Source organism: Sebastes umbrosus, chromosome 13 (genome assembly GCF_015220745.1).
Source record: "Sebastes umbrosus isolate fSebUmb1 chromosome 13, fSebUmb1.pri, whole genome shotgun sequence".
In the NCBI taxonomy this organism is placed as follows: domain Eukaryota; kingdom Metazoa; phylum Chordata; class Actinopteri; order Perciformes; family Sebastidae; genus Sebastes; species Sebastes umbrosus.
The window spans coordinates 22,601,458-22,617,660 of record NC_051281.1 but is presented as its reverse complement, the minus strand read 5'-3'; the positions used below and the strand labels follow the sequence as shown (position 1 = coordinate 22,617,660).

The 16,203-nt window shown below is 39.9% G+C and overlaps 1 non-coding gene across 1 annotated transcript; it reads right to left on the bottom strand.

Moving 5' to 3' along the window:
* Positions 1-4,768: 4,768 nt before the first annotated feature.
* trnag-ucc lies at positions 4,769-4,840 on the bottom strand. Its single transcript has one exon. It is a non-coding gene; the product is annotated as a tRNA-Gly (tRNA).
* Positions 4,841-16,203: the final 11,363 nt, after the last annotated feature.

Sequence of the window (16,203 nt, the reverse complement as noted above, 5' to 3'; positions counted from 1 at the left end):
CCAGCCTCGGCAGCAGCTGTGTGGGAGACAGAGAGAGGTGCGGCACAGATGTGGGAGTCTGGAGCCAACAGAAGGTATGGCTGATTTCAACGTGTCGGCCATGTTTGTTATTCCACCTTTTCCTGGGAGGAAGAAGCAGGCCCTTGATCTGGCTCACAGCTAAACACTTAGCTTTTGTTCCCCGAGATGAATAACTGCAAGGAGGACGAGGCGCGAGGGAAAACGAGAGAGAAAAGGAAAAAAGACTTGGGGGCCAGAGCAGAAATCCGGTGACCCAAGCGCAGAGTGAGTCTGGTCATTCTATACCCAGTTTAAACTGAGCCCCTATTACAAAACAAGAGCCTCTGAGCCGTGGCACACCTTTCCTCGTGCTACAATTCCTTAAAGTTACCCCTAATGTAATCTGTTTACATGTGATTGAAAAACTCAAAGAAAAAATATAAAATTTCGTATGAATGGCAAATACTTTTTTTTTTTTTTTTTTACTATAATTCTCTTTAATGACAATTTTCTAACTCTCCTGCTCTAAGGGTGGGAAGGGATTTCAGCCCACCATAAACAAACGTGCTCCGCTGACTCTCAGTGGACCCATGTGATGAATAGTACCAGTCAAAATCATAGCTGACGCTCACAACCAGATTTTCACAGGGAATTTTGCACAACTTCATTTTGTAGTAACACTATCCACCTTGTAAAAATGAACACCCTCTCCTAACAGCACAAGTGAGAAATGGGATAGTTTTCCCACTGAGTTCCCAGATGTAGGATTGCCATTGTATTCACACCCGGTGTTAGCCCAAGACGGCACCCTCAAATACAGCTCTGTCTTGGCTTTGCAGAAAAAACAAAGACTGTGATATGGAAGAGGTGGCAGTGTGAAGCTGTCAGTACAAAATGCTTGTTTATACTAGAATCACCCCGAAAGCAACATTTGATTTGAAATCTGACAGTCTCTTCTCGAGTTGCATCTAAAAACCATTGTCCTAATAAATATTTGAGTTCCCATGATGTGCCTAATGCTAGAAAATGTGTGTGTGTCTGAGTGTGTGTGTGTGTGTGCAGTACAGCGGAGCAGAGTACATCTGCAGTGGTAAGGAAACAGGCTGTTAGCATAAAGCTTTGACAACTCCATCAGGCCAGTCTCAAGGTAGCTGTCAATCACAACAAATCATCTCATCCCTCAGCGCTGCGAGGACCTCTCTCCACTACTACACACATGACAGGCCCCTACAGCTCTATTTACCCATGCACACCCTACCCGTGCCAATGGGTTTGTAATTAGAAAACAGGGAAAGAGAAAAGAGGAACGGGGGTAGGCGGTAAAAAGTAAGTCAGTAACAAGTTTGGATACAAAGCAAGTGAATGGTGCCTTTTCACCAGCGACGTTGGCATTTGAAGAGTGGGCTGGCAACTTGCATGGTGGCAGTGCATTGAAAAGCAAAGGCATTCTCATTCACTCTCCTATTTAGGGGACAATGTGAGCGTGTGTGTGTGTGTGTGTGTGTGTGTGTGTGTGTGTGTGTGGGGTGCCGTGCCGTGGGGTGGGGGGTAGGGGTGTCACACACAATCCTGATTTGCAAGACTCATTTTCAGCTATGTATAATTAGATTAATGTGGTGATGGCATAGCACAAAGCCAAGCCCACTCCAGTTTTCCATCCCAGAGCATATGAATTAGGGACTAAACACGTCTCTCTATTCCAGGCAGAGAAAGTGGTGGTGTGAGTGTTTAGCATACCCTTTATGATGGGGAAAGATGTTAATTGTGTGCCATTACCTCTAAACTGTTTGCTTGTTGTATTAATCACTGTGCTAATTGATGCAGAAATAAAATTGTTGCCACAGGCGAGGAAGGGAGTGAACCAGAGTCAGGGATGGCGGATAAAAGATTATCGTAGTGAACATATGGAGATGGCACTGCTTTGAAAGTCTGCTCTATATGCCCACCAGTGCCACATGGGATGACGAGTGGAGTGCCAATCTCCTAATGTAAGGTTTATGCAGAATGAAAAAAAAGCATGTTGGTAGACCATATTTAGCTGCAGAAAATAAATAACTAAAGCAACTTTCATAATAATCCGGACCTTGTCTTTGTTGAATGAATAAAACATGCAAAATCTCTATCATATATTAGATACTGTATTATTTTGCTCAGTTTCATTTACATTACAGGAGCCCTGGAATTATTGACACAGTCAGTGCCTTGCTCATGTGCACTTTCGAACAGATGAGTTTAATACATATAATTACCATCCTGCTGAATTTTCTCCTGTGAGCAACAAATGTAATTTATAAAGCTGCCTTCAAATGGAAATAGTGAGGTTGTATTTTCGACATAGGAAGTCAGGAACAGAATATTTGGCATTCAAGGGTTTAATTAGGGTGAACACTGAACATTCAATGACTGACAGCAAAATTTATCGGACCTTTTTTTTCCATTTTCAAACTTTGTGAGTGATTTTGTATTTGTAATTGAGAATGATCTTTAGAAATAAAAAAAGAGCAGATAATAAAAAAGAATACAATACTATGTCTTTTTTTGGACACATTTTACTATGACTGTTTTATGACTTATTTTCGACATACTATACTATGACTTTTTATAACTTTTTCTGCTATTATATACTATGACTTTTTTTGACATATTATACAATGACTTTTATCCATCTTTTTTGACATACTATACCATCACTTTTTAGCCTTTTTTGACATACTATTACTTTTCTTTACTTTTTTCAACTCACTATACTATGGCTTTTTAGAACTTTTTTTATATACTATACTATGACTTTTCTATGACATTTTTTAACATACTATACTATCACTTTTTTATAACGTTTTTGACATACTATACTACAATTTTTTTATGACTATTCTATGACTTTTTTCAACATACTTTACCATGACTTTTTTTTAATTACTTTTTTCAACATACTATACTCTGAATTTTTATGACACTTTTTTACATATTATAATATGATTTTTTAAATTTGTTTTTGTCATATTATTGAATGACTTTTTACGCTTTTTATGACATGTTTTTGTTTATTACTATTTACGACATACTATACTATGAAATACAATACAGTGACTTTTTTTATGAGTTTTTTGACATACTAGACTATGACATTTTTTTTTTTTGACATGCTATTGTGACGACCCCTCTGTGTTTGGATCCTCTGCTGTGTTTGCTTTCTCTTTTCAGGGCTGCAGACCTGTTGACGGTAATTAGCGGCATGGAACACACCTGGGCCCGGTGTGCTCCATGCTTAAAAGACAGAGCATGCAACAGTCCGTGGCTGGCAGATGTCCTTGCACACCATACCGCTGTTCCTTGGTTTTGGTTCCTTTTCCTTATTTTCACAGCACAACATCCATGCAGTACATTTTCTCACATCCACTCCCTACACGGCTCACTCTACAGATTCCTCCCGTACATTCTTTTGTCTTACTTTTTACAAACTTTTGGGTAAATAAGTCACTTAATTTGTTCAGTGTACCCGTGTGTCTCCCATTTTTGCCACAGTCCTAGAGCCGGGCTGTAACAAATGGAGGCTCGTCTAATTCTTCTTTTTCAGCCTTTGTTGTGTTCCAGGTAACTTGTACTTGAGTACGTGAGTAGTGCATTTTTCCACACTTCTCTCAAGACCTTAGCAGGCAGAGTTGGTAAGGTATGAATGAAACATGTAGGGGCGGAGTTTGTAATTTGTGAATGAAGTTCGTAATGAGTGGAACTTGTCTATGAACCACTCGTCCAGAGTTTGTAAATTGAGTAATAAATTGCAGAAAGTGCTACACGGAGACACTTTGGAACGGGCATTATGCTTCAAGTGAGTATAGGTTTTCAGTGTTGTGGTTTTGTTTTTTGACACTAGGTTGTGTGTGGATTTTCGGGAGTGTCTTTTTTTTCTTGTCAAATCGTGCATGTGTTATGTGTTGTGAGGCACGTAAAGGGTAAGTACAGGCTGCCCACTTCATGTTCAACTTAGTTTTTTCGGAGCTCATACTCTGGTTGGGCCTTGGAATTTGTTTGGGGGAACGCGGGGGTGGATTGGTAGTGTGGTAGCGAACGTGGTTAGAGCGTTAGTCTCGGGGGCACATCCGTGGCTACGGAGGGGTCACCGGTTCTCTGGTTGCCTCGCCATCCCATCGGGCTGTTAGTGCCTAGATTTTTCAACATACTATCCTATGACTTTATTTCGATATAATATACTAAGAATTTTTTAAATTTTTCCAACATACTGTAATATGACTTCTTTTTTTTATTTTTTCGCCATATTATAGTATGACTTTTTTCAACACACTGAACTATGACTTTTTCGACATACTATATACTATGACTTTTTTATGACTTTTTTCAAAATACTATATTTTAACTTTTTACGAAATACTATGCTATGACTTTTTTTTGACATACTATCTATGGCATTTTTTTTAACATACTATACTATGACTTTTTTATTTTTTTTCGACATACTATAGTATGACTTATTACGACATACGATACTATGAATGTTTTTCGACCTACTATAGTAGGACTATATTTCGACATACTTTACTATGACTTTTTTATTTTTTCGACTTACAATACTTTGGGTTTTTTTCGACATGCTATGCCATGACTTTTAATTAGTTTTTAGTACATACTATACTATGACTCTTTATGACTTTTTTCAGCATGCTATACTTACTTCAACATACTATGCTATGAGTGTTTTTTGACATATTATATAGGGACTTTTTATGACTCAAAGGACTTCCTTATTGACTGCAATGGCCAGGAATCGAACCCAAGTCAACTGCTTGGAAGGCAGCTATGCTCACCACTATACCACCATCGCTGGCTTCTGACATACTATACTATGAATTTTTTTGACATCCTATAATAAAAAAATGTCATGACTTTATTCAGCATACTATACTGTGACTTTTTTTCGACATACTATACTATGATTCTTTGATTTTTTTCGACAAGCTACTGTATGACTATTTTATGACTTTTTTCGACATACTATACTATGACTATTTTTGGACTCTTTACGACTTTTTTCAATATGCTATACAATGACTTTTTAATTACTTTTTTCTACATACTATTTTTCGACTATGATTTTCTTCGACATACTATACTTTGACTTCTTTATGAATTTTTTCACATACCATACTATGAGTTTTTTTGACATACTGTATAAGGACTTTTTATGACTCAATGGACTTCCTGATTGACTGCGAAGGCCGGGAATCGAACCCAGGTCAACTGCTTGGAAGGCAGCTATGCCCACTACTATACCACCATCGCTGGCTTCTATCAAGTACTATACTATGATTTTTTTGCAAATACTGTACTATGCCTCATCTGACTTGTTTTAATGACTTTTTTCATGACTTTTTTTCGACATACTATACTATGACTTTTTTTGACATCCTATAATAAAAAAATGTCATGACTTCTTTCGCCATACTATACTTATATGCTTTTCATGATTTTTTACACTTAAACAACCTCCTAAATGACTGCAATGGCCAGGAATCGACCCCGGCTCAACTGCTTGGAAGGCAGCTTTGCTCACCACTATAACACCATCGCTGACTCTTATGATGTACTATACCATGAATTTTAAAGACATACTGTACTATGTCTTTTTATGACTTTTTTTAATGAGTTTTTTCGACATCCTATATGACTATACTATGACATCCTTTTAATTTTTTTTGTTGTTGTATTTATTCAAATACAATCGATGTATCGATGCCCGTTGCCCGACAGTGGAGTGAGACGATCATCTCCTTCCAGGGTTTCAGAGAGATACAACTGGGGAGTGAAGCCACCAATGCCACACGCACTTGAGACTGTTCTCTTCGTATATTTGACTTCGTCATTACAAGTTAGACCTGAAAACAGACTGTGCCACATAAGGATCGAACCCACAACCTCCAGTATTCCAACCAGTTATCTACCACACTGAGCTATCTGACCAAAACTGATGTTGTGTTTGTATTTGTATTTGACTTCTTCATTTGAGGTGAGCCCTCAAAACTCATTGTCACATGAAATTTTTCAATATATTATACTATGACTTTTTCTTTACGAAATTTTCCAACATGCTATACTATGACATTTGTTTCATGACATTTTTCAACATGCTATACTATGACTTTATTTACAACATTTTCAGACATACTATATTCTGATTTTTTTTCCCAAAACTTTTCGACATGCTATACTATGACTTTCTTTAATGATATTTTTCAACATGCTATACTATGACTTTCTTTAATGACATTTTTCGACATGCTATACTATGACTTTTTTTTCATAAAAGTTTTCGACATGCTATACTATGAGTTTTTTTTTCATTTTTTCATAATGACTTTTTTGTCACATTATACAATGACTTTTTTTCTTTTTCGACATACTATACTATGACTTTTTACCTCCGTCAAGGCCGAAAGCCTAGGAAGGAGGTTATCTTTTCACCGGCGTTGGATTGTTGGTTTGTTCGTTTTGAGGATTACTCCAAAAGTCTGTGATGGATTTGAATGACATTTTTTGAAGAGGTGGGGTGTGGCACAATGAACTATCCATTAGATTTTGGTGGCGATCCGGCTTCGGGAATTTTTTTGAATAACTCCGTTCAGCCTGTGCATTAACACCACAGGTTTTAAGACATGCGCAGTGTAACTGATGGCGCTTTCATGACGCGTCACCCTACATCTTTTCTTCTGCCTAGGGACAGAGAGAGAGCAGGGGTTGGAGGGATGGGGGGACACCTGTAGATTCAGCATTTTTTCACATTAAACTCGTTGAAATTAGAGTTGAGTTCGACCAAAGCACACTGGGTGATTGTTGGAAAGAGTAACAACGACGGTTTGTTACTTTGTTTCTGTCCAGTTTGAAAGAAGTGTTTTACGATGCTCCAATTGTAATTGTGCCTGGCGGAGGTCTGCGCTCTCCAAGTGCCATTCTAGTTTGCGACATATAATACTATGACTTTTTTTCTACATACTATACTATGATTTCATCTATTTTTAATTCAACATACTACACTATGACTTTTTTTCAACATACTATACTATCACTTCTTTTTTAATATAATATACTATGACTTTTTTATTTTTTTGACATACAATACGATGATTTTTTCGACATACTATAGGCTACTTAGCCTTTTTTTTGTATTTTTTACATACTATACTATAACTTTTTTATTTTTTCAACATACTATACTATGACTTTTTTTCAATTTTTTCGACAAACTATACCATGACTTTTTTTCGACATACTATACTATAACTTTTTTGAACATACAATACCATGACTTTTTTCAATTTTTTCGGCATACAATGCTATGAGTTTGTTTTTCAACATACAATACCATAACTTTTTTCAAAATATTATACTATGAGTTTTTTTTTTCTTTTTTCGACATACTATACTTTGACTTTCTTATTTTTTCAACATACTCTAATATGATTTTGTTTTCGACATACTATACTATGCTTTTTTCTTTTTTTGACATAATATACTTCAACATTTTTAATTTTTTCGGCATACTATAATATGCATTTTTTTTCAACATACTATAACGACTTTTTCCATTTTTTCAACAAACTATACTATACATTTTTTTTAGTCTTCGGCATACACACTGTTTTCTTCAAGAGGCCCGGAATTAAAAGCTTGGGAAATAGCTACAGAGAGTGTATCACAAGCAGGCCTATCACCGTTAAGGCACAATAAAGACCTAAATAACCATGAGGGAAATAATATTCCATAATGTTCTCTAATGTACAAGTAATTGTGTCACAATGTGGTGAAATATGTTGACAAAAGAGGGCAAAAATATGGTCAAATTAAAAAGCTAAGACATACACACTTTATATACTGTATGGTTTTTAAGAAATATTTGCTTAAATTATTTATAATGAGTTCATTTCTAATTACCATAATAGCTACTATAGTTTCATGTGTTAAGTTGGTGATTTAGTTATTTGTACATTCATGAGAATAGATGTATTTGATGCTGCATATACACAGGGCTTAGATTGTTGTGCTACACTCCTACTTGGAGCATTCAGAAAATATCACGTCAGTGGGTCGATCAAGTAGAATATTCTTGTGAACACGGTAAATTTGTTCTCACTTAAAGTCCCAATGAATATGCTCCTTTCTATGTCTTTCTTCACTAAACTGTACTGCAACCTTTTCAGAACATCTTCAGAATTCAAGTTTGAGTTTCTGTGTGAGATTTCATCCGGTAAAAGGATGTGCAGGTGCCAGCCAGAAGCACAGAGGACTTAATGTGCGGCTGTATGCCTCACCGCCTCACTAGCCTCCAATGTGAAAAGGGGATAAACAGAGGCGGCCATTTAAAGAACCATAAGTCCATAAGGAGCAGGCAGTGAATGAAGAGATTCAGAGAGAGCTTCAGAGGCCCTCACCAGTAGACCAGCCGCTGCCTCTAAACCCGCTGTGTTTTTGTATGCAGATTCCCCTTGTCAGAATTCATTTATTCAAAAGGAGTTATCTGAGAGAGCGGGTTATGAGACAAAAATAGTCGCATTCACATTCGTCTTGAAAAACATTTGGAATGCTAATGCCATGAGAACATGCCGTTGATGTGCTTGTGTTTGCGTAAGAATCTGATCCAGCGCTCCCTTGGCTTGCTGGCCAAGAGGCGCAGTTCACACAGACAGGAGAGCACTGATACCGCTTACAGGGTTCAATAGTCTAAATCTGCTCTTGGGGAACACTTTTTATATTGCCAGGAACATTTACCATTGGCACTCACCGTATGCAGCAGTTTGATCGTCTAGCAGAAGCCCAAAAAATCTATATTTCTTTAAAGGGTCATTAGATCATTCTGTTCACAGCCAATCTTCATACAATTGCACCTTTGTTTATCAAAATAGATGTCCTCGGTGATGATGACAAAATTGCCTGCCCTAAACTAAGAAACGATAAATCTCCAGCGTTTGAATCACGGCGTCAGAATCTTGTTCTCTCTGTCTGTTTGTGTCTGTGTTTCTCTCCCCCGCTTTCTCTTGCTCTGCACAGGTGGTAGGAGCTTCCTGGTAGAGTCTTTCTCATTCCTTTTTGTTCCCCTCCAATTGCTCTGATCGGGAGCTGTTGATGATGATGGCAGTGCTGGCTGTCCATTGATTTGCTGTGGCCCCTAGTTGCGAGTTCACAGCAGATGACACTCTTCCTTTGGCTTTAATTAGAGCTGTCCCCATCTTCTCTTCTTTCCTGCCCTGGATGTGGTTCGACACATGAACACAAAAAGCTCCTACACACAAAACTCCCTGCTAGGAAATAGCCAACACTCACCTACTGTGGCTTGTATTTAGTGCCTTGACTATAAACCTGCATGGTCAAGAAAGAGGTTTTCTTTCTTGTACAATAAAAAAGACCATACCACACCATTTTTTGTCAGCACTACAGACATAATGTAGACATTATGCACATGTGTATATACACAACTACACTACCCAAATGCAACATATACAGACATGTGTGCCTGATTAGTCTAATAATAAAAAAACAGCTATTAAACTGGTGGGATGATACATTTTTTTTGTCCTTATATCACCCACGAGGCATTGTCCTTGCCCCTGTTAGGCCAGGAGATACAGGGGCCTCATCTTACCATCTGTCCGAGACATGAGCCACTCCAAACCTGGGTGGGAGTGGGTTGGAGTGGAGGAGAGAGTGGACAGAGAGAATCCATGGTCAGGGGTAGGGGCTATTATCTCAGTGGTCATGGGTCCTTGCACATATTTCATGGTTTCCCCCAGGGTGTCTTCTCACAGCTATTAGCAGGCCGCATTCAGTTAAAGCACTTGTGGGCCACTTGAGGCCTGAATTTCTCTGTTCTAAAAACAAATGAGATGATATCTGACAGGCCATCATAATGCACTGAACAGTCAATTATATTTGGTACAACTCGGGCTCACAGAATCATCTCCCTCTTTCTTTTTCTCTTACTCTCTGTGGAGGGGGAGTGGCTGTTCCTATTAGCCACTGACATGGAGACACAAGTCAGACAGACAAGCCGACAGTTGTCCATCAAGTGCTGTTAGCCTGGCATTGAGTGTCTATATGGCTGACGACTGCCCATCACTTTTGTGGTGTGTCCAACAAGCTTTTGCACTATTCAGGTCTTCTCAACTGCTGTTTAGTTGTGCTTGAGAAAGCTTTCTTGACCTTGGCTTATAGAAAATGAATGATTTCACTTATTTAGTGTGGTTTCGCCTTATTTTTTTTGCCTCAAACATATCGTTTTTTTACTTTCACAAGCAAAAGACAATGAGCTGACAACACCAGGGCAAAACAAAGCAAAGCAATTGTTGCAGTTCATGTTGCAACTTTTCAGCAGACATGTTCTTAATTTGTATTCCAGGCATGACGAGACTGTTAATGAGGTTCACAGCAGCATAAAAAAAATGTTGGCTAGTATGCTTTCTTTGTTTTTCAATGGCATTTTTGCTCAAAGAATACATACTATTGAGTATTGAATTATTTCCACGTCAGCTGGCTGTCACATAATCTTTGTAGTGTGTTCCAGGGCAACTTTTGATACAAAATATGACGCATCAGTGTGCCTTTGTTGACTATTGTTGACTTTGCTGAAGACACTCCTTACTGTAAGTAAATATCTAATGCTAAAGTGAACAGTAAAACAAGAGCTGCCTTAATTCCTCACGATGATCCTGTAAATCCTCTTGAAAATGTTGTCATGATGACTTTGGTCCATGGAAATGCAAGTACAGTACAACACAGAAACACACTCACACACACACACACACACACACACACACACACACACAGACACACACACACATCTCAAAACCTGTGCCCACATAGAGTACGTGCAGATGCTAAAATGCACATGCTTGACTGCATGCTTGCAGACAAGCACATAATCAATGCAGTCTTACAGCAGGGCTGACCAGTGGGGGGGCATGACCTGCCAGGTGACCCATGTATGTCTCCACTAGTGCCAGTGCATGCCTGTGAGTGTGTATGTGTATGTGTCTATTAGACTGAAAGTCAGCTGTTCATCCATGCGAGCACAGTATATTTCAGTTTACAAGTTTAAAGGGGTACGGTGCACCACTACATAAGCAGCAACATGTGCACAGTGCTACGAGACACTGACGATGCTAACTTATCCTTAACCCATTGTTTCCCCACTAATTAACCCTCGCAGCAACTCAGCTCTAGTAGTCCTTTACTTCTGTATCAAGCCGCTCTCTGAGCATTACACCTTCCAGAGCAGCCTAAGTTTAGAGTTGAGGACCCCCAAATGACAGTAGTAGAGAGCAGAGTGGAAGTCCTGTCATAAAGCCAATCAGGGGAGTCCTCGTTGGGCCTCGTAAATCTCCCACTTTGTAGGGTTACTGGGAGGTCTGGGAAGTGAAGATTTCCCACTTATTATTCTCAGGAAATCCCAGACAACCTCCCCCTGAACTCAGGTCACGCAAGGTCATGACCTTGGGACGATCATCATTGTTGTTTCCGTAACTATGGCAATCAAGCGCCTCTTTGATTCACACCCTCTGTGTATAATAGAGGGTGTGAATCTCTAGACCTTAATATATACGTGAATGTAGTATGTAGATACACACACATTAGATATTCACTATGTGATGATTATAGTAATTTCCTTTTTTGAATATAATGTTTTTGAGCTGGAATAATATAATAAACAAATATATTTATTATCATATCTTGATCAGAGATACTGTAATGCAAGCTTGGTTAAAGTGTTATTGTAGAAATATGTGATTATTGGAATGTACTCCCATTAGCGTGTCTTTGTTTGTATGTTGATGTGAATATCCTGGTGTTTTTTGGTTATTATTATTTCTAAATGCAGACCTTATAGTCCAACACAGTCTCATAGCAATTTGTGAAATAGTCACAAAATTGAATCTATTTGATTCGTGTACATAGGCACAAATTTACTTTTTTTTCGTCACGCTTAGCAATTTCAACAACTTATTTTTAGTGCGTTTTCCTACGAATGTTCAGCAACACGTGACGCACATGTCAATATCGTGTCAAACTACTTAGTTAGGCCTAGGAAAAAATCGACTTGGTTAGGCTTAGACAACAAAACTACTTAGTTAAGTTTAGGAAAAGATCACGGTTTGAGTTTAAAAAACAAAAGAAGTATAGCGCAACTTAAGTACGGAAGTTACTTGACAAAAACTACTCAGTGAGCTTTAGGAAAAGATCGTGGTTTGGGTTAAAATAACTCCGGAAGTGTTGTAACTTCCAGTACGGAAGTTACATGACAAATAAATCAACTCTGACTTGTGGTTTCACATGGGACACAAACACCAGTCTCCTGGGCGAAAGTCCTGTGTTTTTGACCCACCCATCCACTCCAACTTCCTCTATATGTGGCGTTCGCCGCTCTTTATCAAAATGATGTGTATTACATACAAATTGATTTTGTTCTGACCATCATGAAAAAAATGTGAAATTCGTGTCGATGTACACAAATCAATACATTCAATTTCATGACAATTTCACAAACTGCTGTGCGACTGTGCTGAAGATTCGGTAGGAGAAGGCGCTTGTAAGGGATTGTGTCACAAATGTCTGTAAAAAAACCAAAAAGACTTTAGTTAACCTTAGCTTGTAATACATTTTGGGCTCGGGCCCAACTGAACAGCTTGATTAATTTCTTGGACAGAAACTAGGCAGGATCATATATGGTCGGGCCTGATTTTTCGGGCCCGATCATAGCTCTAGTTCTGTGGGGTTTTCATTGCGAAACCCACAAAAAGCTTTTTTTTGCCAATGTTCCTGCAGACACCTTAACAGGCATGAGCCACATTTCCAGTGGGACACCAACCATCTCTTTCTGTCTCAGCAGAGAGCAGTGCTCCAGTGCCAGCCTAGTGCCATCAGCACAGGGATAAGCTTTCTGACAGAACATCGACAGGCTTTCAGAGTCTCCTGAGGCCATTCCAGACCCAGGGGAGGATCAGCAGGCATCCAACAAGTGGTTTTCAGGGCAGTGCAGGCTTTCATACTGTGAGGGTCTCTGACAGCTGAACCACAAGAAAATAAGTGACAGGAACCGAGGTCCAATTACAAACTGTATCAAAGGCCCAATCAGTCTTGTCATATATTGCAGCCCTAGTTTGTCCCTGCGTTTGAAAGAAAATGTAACACACTTCTTTTTAATGACGGCAAGAGTGCCATTTAAAGGGTGGAACAGGTCACTCAGGACTACTGGATACTTTATATTTTATCCAAAACACCATCATGTTCCTATGTGTTATTATCATGTTAAACAACCTGCCCATTTTTTCCACAGTTGCCACAGAATCAAAAGCAAAAAAAATTGATAAAGCCCACCTTTAACCTCTAGCACTTAAAAAAGTTTCCCCTTAAAGCATCAAAAAACATCTTTTTTATGACTTCTGTTCCACTTCTAGTTCTTGTAACAGCCATATAGGCCATGCCAAATGTGCCCAGAAATAAGCTGGGCCTCCCCACCGTCTCTGAGATTGCCCACCCAGGAGTCTGGCACACGCCACAGCGAGCAGGAGGCCCTCTGGATTACAGTAATACACACTATCTCATAATGGAAAGCTGCCTTGCACATTTCCCTCTCTCCGCCCTCATTGTCCACACTACCAACTGCACAATCAGGATATGAGACTGTGATTGCACCCGTTAGCATGTGGGAGTTTGCTGGTGTGCTGCTGCCCCCCTCCTCCCTTTTTTTTCTGAGCTGGGCACTGCTTGTCTCCTACAAGGTAAAAAAAAAAATGAATAAAAAAGCTAGATACCGTATACTGCTAATAATGTCAGCCTTACCGCACCATGAGCCCTAAACTAAAACAAGCTAAAAAAAAAAAGGTACGTCATATGAAAAAAAACCTTGAACCCTCCGACATGGACAGCTTGATTAATTTCAGGCAGCAGAGGTCATGGGTCATAAGGAAACAATGGCATGAACATATTTAACCTGAGATACTATCATGGTTAAATAAACAGTCAAAGCTGCCCTGTTTGGACCCGCCACACTCTCGGCAAACTCCGCCACTTTCCCTCTCACCCTGTAATCACCAGAGGCTGTAATTAATGGGGAGGCTGACCTACGGTTCAGGGCAGTGGAGAGGAAAGCCAAACAAAGTTGAAAGCCATTAAAAGGAAAGGGACGTTGAGGGGAAGAGAGGGACGCAAGCATGGGGGACTATGGACTTTGTTAGCCACCCAGTCTTCCCTTGGTGGCTAACAAAGGTGCAGGTGGGCCAGGGGGAGCAGAGGTGCACTCTGGCCGGAGTTCAGACCACCAGGTTACCGCAGACTGTACGTAATTATACCACAGAGGTCATTTACTTCACTAAGTGGCTTGCCTATACCGACCCCGTCGGTGAGTGCACGCTAATCAGGCTTGGTGCTCCAAACAATGGACCATGTGTGCCTCTGAGTGTTGTGGGAGGAGCAGAGGTAACCAGCAGACCACCGCTGATCAACGTGGACGAGATGTTTCAAAAGGACACAAAAGCTCTAAAAGGGGGGAGAGCATGGGGAGAGGCCAGAGGCAGACAGACGGACGGAGGACGGGTCTACTAAAGTTGCAGACTGGCACGTCTTCAAACCTGTATTTATCCAGGAGGTTCTAGAGGATAAAGGCGGATACAGTGACACTTAGGACAAGCGTAGGACAGATGCTTTCTCACCCAAGGACAAAGAGGATTTGAAGACATTAACAAACCACACGTCTCAAATATCCACTTTATTAAAATGTTATTGGCCTCTGACTTCCATTTGCTGTAACGACTCAGATCGCTGTATTGTATTTCAGTGATACGTCCTTGTTGACTAGAACTTAATAAAAACGCCTATGAACAGTAAATAACCGCTGCAAAACAAACAGGTACTGTATACCCTATGTGGATAAACTATGGACTTATCACCAGATCGGACCATATTTGATTCAGTCTTGAAAAGCATTACCTTTGCCACATATTATATATTATATTCCCATAACATGGGAATGATTGTCTTTGTCTCCGGACAACATGAAACATGGCCAATACTATCTGACATGAAAGAACAATTCAAACTTGCCCAAATGAAACAAATTCTTACCGACTTGTTTTGTTTCCAGTTCGCAACCTCTGCTTCTTCTACTCTGTTTACTTGCGGATTAAAGCCATGCGTATCCTATAGCGCCAACTTCTGACCAAACTACGCTGCAGCCGAGTTTATTCACCCCAAACCAGTTGATGGAAACGCACCTAATTCACTTTTTTTTTGCGACATTTCAAAAGTTCACTTAAAATTTACTTGACAATTGAATGGAAACTTGGGCTATTGGCTCTTGTCCTCATGGCTTGCTGCCTGCTATTCAGTAGCATATGTTTTGTCTTGAAAATTTTGCACTGATAGACTATCTAACTTTGGCCATTAAAAAAGCTAACACAACATAATAAAATGATCTGTCCTGATACGAACTTTGCGGCCCCCATTACACCACTGTGAGTTACACAGCAGTTTGGCAGCTCTTTGATATATATGTGTACATCGCTAACAAGCCAATCAGCCGTGCCAACAGAAGCAGTGGAAGCACAGAGAGCCATTAAAGGCCTGGCCGCAGCTACAAAAACAAAACCTATCCACCTGAGACCACAGAGGGACAGGATGCAGGCTACTTATAGCATCCCAAAACCAACCCACAAGAATAGCAGGAAAAACGACTCGGTACTGGAGCCGCACCGAGCCTTTTGAAGTGCACCACCTCTAAACTATTCTGATACGCCACCCCAGCATCTTTGAAGGCAGGTTATCCTCCACGGCCGTGTGTCCTGTTGTGGACGAATTGTTTCCTCTTTCACTTTGTCTCTATTTTCCTGTAGAAACTGACACTGTTTTATTGTTCTCCTGGGCCACACTTTTGTCTAATGGAGCGCAGGGGACGGGACCTCTCGCTGTTCTCCTGTTGGTAAACGACGACCAGGGCGGGCAGCGCCTGGTAGATGGACAGTAAGTTGGTCACAGGTGACGCAGGGGTGGTGATCGCAAAAGAATCAGCAGAAGGATGACCCCCTGCTTATTGCAACCATTTCCTCTATCCTCAAGGTCGCGACCTTACAATGCCCTCTTGCCTAAGAATGGACCATTAGAGTAATTAATCAGTCAGCAGTCAGTGATGTCATTGCACAAACATGG